Raw genomic sequence first — 6,169 nt, 5'->3', positions numbered from 1 at the left:
CGCCGCTCTAAGTCCCGCCAAAGCAAAAGTGGTGATACCGGCACAGGAGATAATAACACTCCGGATAGTGCCGAAGACAACAACAATCCCCTCCAGCAAGATTTAGAGCAGGAGGATGGAGAAGCCAGCCCTCCTGAGAGAGCGGCAGACGGAGAGAAGGAAGATGATAATTACATGCCCCCCTCCGAAGACGAGGCAAGCCTCGGCGACGATGAATTCGCCGTACCAGAGGATCCCGTCGAACAAGAGCGCTTCAAGCACCGGCTTATGGCCACGGCAAATAGCCTCAAGAAAAAGCAGCAGCAGCTTCAAGCTGATCAAGATCTGCTAGCTGACAGATGGACTGAAGTCCTCGCGGCCGAGGAATATAAACTCGAGCGCCCCTCCAAGAATTACCCAAAGTGCAGGTTACTGCCCCGACTGGAGGAGGAAGCGTATGATACGGCTGATCGGCCACCTCGTGGCCGCGATAGAGAGGCATTCCAGCCAAAAACTCAGCCTCCACCCCGATGCCATTCACATAAAAAGGCCTGGGGAGATACGCCAGACCTGCGGGACATATTGGAGGACAAAGCAAAGCATGCAAGATCGATCTACGGATCACGAAGGCGCACCACTCTGCGAGACGATAAACGTCATGCCGGATACAGTAAAAGCAAATCCGGCCAGGCCGAACACAGCGGGCAAGACCCATTCGAGCTGCGTCATGATATAGCCCAATACAGAGGCGCCGCACACCCTTTATGCTTCACAGACGAAGTAATGGATCATCAATTCCCAGAAGGTTTCAAACCCGTAAATATTGAATCATACGACGGCACAACAGATCCCGCAGTACGGATCGAGGATTTCCTCCTCCACATGCACATGGCCCGCGGTGATGACTTACACGCCATCAAATACCTCCCACTAAAGCTCAAAGGACCAGCACAACATTGGCTTAACAGCTTGCCAGCGGACTCCATTAGCTGTTGGGAAGATCTGGAAGCCGCATTCCTCGACAACTTTCAGGGCACTTATGTGCGACCACCAGACGCCAATGACTTGAGCCACATAATTCAGCAGCCAGAAGAGTCGGCCAGGCAATTCTGAACTCGGTTCCTTACAAAGAAAAATCAAATCGTCGACTGTCCGGAAGCAGAGACCTTAGCGGCTTTCAAACACAACATCCGAGACGAGTGGCTAGCCCGGCACCTTGGTCAGGAAAAGCCGAAATCTATGGCAACTCTCACGACGCTCATGACCCGCTTTTGTGCGGGAGAACACAGCTGGCTGGCTCGCAGTAATAACATATCAAAAAACCATGGTACCTCGGATACCAAGGACGGCAATAGCAGGTCACGTCACAACAAACATAAGTGCCGCATTAACAGCGAAAATACCGAGGATACGGCAGTCAATGCCGGATTCAAAGGCTCTAAACCCGGTCAGCGGAAAAAGCCATTCAAACAAAGTACGCCGGGTCCATCCAGCTTGGACCGTATACTCGATCGCTCGTGTCAAATACACGGCACCCCAGACAAGGCAGCCAATCACACCAACAGGGATTGTTGGGTGTTCAAGCAGGTCGGCAAGTTGCTTGCCGAAAACAAAGACAAGGGGCCGCATAGCGATGACGAGGGGGAATCACGGCAGCCACACACTGGAGGACAAAAGAGGTTTCCCCCACAAGTGCGGACGGTGAACATGATATACGCAACCCACATCCCCAAGAGGGAGCAGAAGCGTGCGCTCAGGGACGTATATGCGTTGGAGCCGGTCGCCCCAAAGTTCAACCCTTGGTCCTCCTATCCGATCACCTTCGATCGCAGGGACCACCCCACTAGTATCCGTCATGGCGGATTTGTTGGAAATATGCCCTAGAGGCAATAATAAAATGGTTATTATTATATTTCTTTATTCATGAAAATTGTCTATTGTTCATGCTATAATTGTGTTATCCGGAAATCGTAATACATGTGTGAATACATAGACCACAACACGTCCCTAGTGAGCCTCTAGTTGACTAGCTCGTTGATCAAAAGATAGTCATGGTTTCCTGACTATGGACATTGGATGTCATTGATAACGGGATCACATTATTAGGAGAATGATGTGATGGACAAGACCCAATCCTAAGCATAGCTTAAAGATCGTGTAGTTCGTTTGCTAGAGCTTTTTCGAATGTCAAGTATCATTTCCTTAGACCATGAGATTGTGCAACTCCCGGATACCGTAGGAGTGCTTTGGGTGTGCCAAATGTCACAACGTAACTGGGTGACTATAAAGGTACACTACGGGTATCTCCGAAAGTGTCTGTTGGGTTGGCACGAATCGAGACTGGGATTTGTCACTCCGTATGATGGAGAGGTATCTCTGGGCCCACTCGGTAATGCATCATCATAATGAGCTCAATGTGACCAAGTGGTTGATCACGGGATCATGCATTACGGTACGAGTAAAGTGACTTGCCGGTAACGAGATAGAACAAGGTATTGGGATACCGACGATCGAGTCTCGGGCAAGTAAAGTACCGATTGACAAAGGGAATTGTATACGGGATTGATTGAATCCTCGACATCGTGGTTCATCCGATGATATCATCGAGGAGCATGTGGGAGCCAACATGGGTATCCAGATCCCGCTGTTGGTTATTGACCGGAGAGTCGTCTCGGTCATGTCTGCGTGTCTCCCGAACCCGTAGGGTCTACACACTTAAGGTTCGGTGACGCTAGGGTTGTTGAGATATTAGGATACGGTAATCCGAAAGTTTTTCGGAGTCCCGGATGAGATCCTGGACATCACGAGGAGTTCCGGAATGGTCCGGAGGTGAAGATTTATATATAGGAAGTCAAGTTTCGGCCATCGGGAAAGTTTTGGGGGTAATCGGTATTGTACCGGGACCACTGGAAGGGTCCCGGGGGTCCACCGGGTGGGGCCACCTATCCCGGAGGGCCCCATGGGCTGAAGTGGGAGGGGAACCAGCCCCTAGTGGGCTGGTGCGCCCCCCATGGGCCTCCCCCTGCGCCTAGGGTTGGAAACCCTAGGGGTGGGGACGCCCCACTTGGCTTAGGGGGCACTCCACCCCCCTTGGAAGCCTCCCCCTTGGAGATTGCATCTCCTAGGGCCGGCGCCCCCTAGGGGTCCTATATATAGTGGGGGAAGGGAGGGCAGCCGCACCCTAGCCCCTGGCGCCTCCCTCTCCCTCCCGTGACACTTCTCCATCTCCCTGAGCTTGGCGAAGCCCTGCCGAGATCACTGTTGCTTCCACCACCACGCCGTCGTGCTGCTGGATCTCCATCAACCTCTCCTTCCCCCTTTCTTGACCAAGTTGGAGGAGACGTCTTCCCAACCGTACATGTGTTGAACGCGGAGGTGCCGTCCATTCTGCGCTAGGTCATCGGTGATTTGGATCACGACGAGTACGACTCCATCAACCTCGTTCTCTTGAACGCTTCCGCTCACGATCTACAAGGGTATGTAGATGCACTCTCCTCTCCCTCGTTGCTAGATGACTCCATAGATTGATCTTGGTGATGCGTAGAAAATTTTAAAATTCTGCTACGTTCCCCAACAGTGGTATCAGAGCCAGGTTTATGCGTAGTTTCTATGCACGAGTAGAACACAAAGTAGTTGTGGGCATCGATATTGTCAATTTACTTGCCATTACTAGTCTTATCTTGATTCGACGGCATCGTGGGATGAAACGGCCCAGACCGACCTTACACGTACGCTTATGTGAGACCGGTTCCACCGACTGACATGCACTAGTTGCATAAGGTGGCTAGCGGGTGTCTGTCTCTCCCACTTTAGTCGGATCGGATTCGATGAAAAGGGTCCTTATGAAGGTTAAATAGAAATTGGCATATCACGTTGTGGTTTTGGCGTAGGTAAGAAACGTTCTTGCTAGAAACCTATAGCAGCTACGTAAAAACTTGCAACAACAATTAGAGGACGTCTAACTTGTTTTTGCAGCATGTGCTATGTGATGTGATATGGCCAAAAGGATGTGATGAATGATATATGTGATGTATGAGATTGATCATGTTCTTGTAATAGGAATCACGGCTTGCATGTCGATGAGTATGACAACCAGCAGGAGCCATAGGAGTTGTCTTAATTTATTTATAACCTGCGTGTCAACATAAACGTCATGTAATTATTTTACTTTATTGCTAAAGCGTTAGACATAGTTGTAGAAGTAATAGATGACGAGACAACTTCAAGAAGACACGATGATGGAGATCATGGTGTCATGCCGGTGACAACGATGATCATGGAGCCCCGAAGATGGAGATCAAAAGGAGCAAATGATATTGGCCATATCATGTCACTATTTGATTGCATGTGATGTTTATCATGTTTTACACCTTATTTGCTTAGAACGACGGTAACTTAAATAAGATGATCCCTCGTAATAATTTCAAGAAAGTGTCCCCCCTAACTGTGCACCGTTGTGAAGGTTCGTTGTTTCGAAGCACCACATGATGATCGGGTGTGATAGATTCTAACGTTCGAATACAACGGGTGTAAGCCAGATTTACACACGCAATACACTTAGGTTGACTTGACGAGCCTAGCATGTACAGACATGGCCTCGGAACACGGAAGACCGAAAGGTCGAGCATGAGTCGTATAGAAGATACGATCAACATGAAGATGTTCACCGATGTTAACTAGTCCGTCTCACGTGATGATCGGACACGGCCTAGTTGACTCGGATCATGTTTCACTTAGATGACTAGAGGGATCTCTATCTGAGTGGGAGTTCATTGAATAATTTGATTAGATGAACTTAATTATCATGAACTTAGTCTAAAATCTTTACAATATGTCTTGTAGATCAAATGGCCCATGTTGTCCTCAACTTCAACGCGTTCCTAGAGAAAACCAAGCTGAAAGATGATGGCAGCAACTATACGGACTAGGTCCGGAACCTGAGGATCATCCTCATAGTGTTGGAAATATGCCCTAGAGGCAATAATAAATTAGTTATTATTATATTTCCTTGTTCATGATAATCCTTTATTATCCATGCTAGAATTGTATTGATAGGAAACTCAGATACATGTGTGGATACATAGACAACACCATGTCCCTAGTAAGCCTCTAGTTGACTAGCTCGTTGATCAATAGATGGTTACGGTTTCCTGACCATGGGCATTGGATGTCATTGATAACGGGATCACATCATCAGAAGAATGATGTGATGGACAAGACCCAATCCTAAGCATAGCACGAGATCGTGTAGTTCGCATGCTAAAGCTTTTCTAATGTCAAGTATCATTTCCTTAGACCATGAGATTGTGCAACTCCCGGATACCGTAGGAATACTTTGGGTGTGCCAAACATCACAACGTAACTGGGTGGCTATAAAGGTGCACTACGGGTATCTCCGAAAGTGTCTGTTGGGTTGGCACGAATCGAGACTGGGATTTGTCACTCCGTGTAAATGGAGAGGTATCTCTGGGCCCACTCGGTAGGACATCATCATAATGTGCACAATGTGATCAAGGAGTTGATCACGGGATGATGTGTTACGGAACGAGTAAAGAGACTTGCCGGTAACGACATTGAACAAGGTATCGGGATACCGACGATCGAATCTCGGGCAAGTATCGTACCGATAGACAAAGGGAATTGCATACGGGATTGATTAAGTCCTTGACATCGTGGTTCATCCGATGAGATCATCGTGGAACATGTGGGAGCCAACATGGGTATCCAGATCCCGCTGATGGTTATTGACCGGAGAGTCATCTCGGTCATGTCTGCATGTCTCCCGAACCCGTAGGGTCTACACACTTAAGATTCGGTGACGCTAGGGTTATAGAGATATTAGTATGCGGTAACCCGAAAGTTGTTCGGAGTCCCGGATGAGATCCCGGACGTCACGAGGAGTTCCGAAATGGTCCGGAGGTAAAGAATTATATATAGGAAGTGCCATTTCGGCCATCGGGACAAGTTTCGGGGTCACCGGTATTGTACCGGGACCACCGGAAGGGTCCCGAGGGTCCACCGGGTGGGGCCACCTACCCCGGGGGGCCACATGGGCTGTAGGGGTGTGTGTGCCTTGGCCTGTATGGGCGAAGGGCACCAGCCCCAAGAGGCCCATGCGCCAAGAGATAAGGAAAGGAAGAGTCCTAAAGGGGGAAGGCATCTTCGAGGTGCCTTGGGGAGGATGGACTCC

The sequence above is a fragment of the Triticum aestivum genome, chromosome 4A (genome assembly GCF_018294505.1).
Source record: "Triticum aestivum cultivar Chinese Spring chromosome 4A, IWGSC CS RefSeq v2.1, whole genome shotgun sequence".
In the NCBI taxonomy this organism is placed as follows: Eukaryota; Viridiplantae; Streptophyta; class Magnoliopsida; order Poales; family Poaceae; genus Triticum; species Triticum aestivum.
This window is presented reverse-complemented; position numbering follows the sequence as displayed.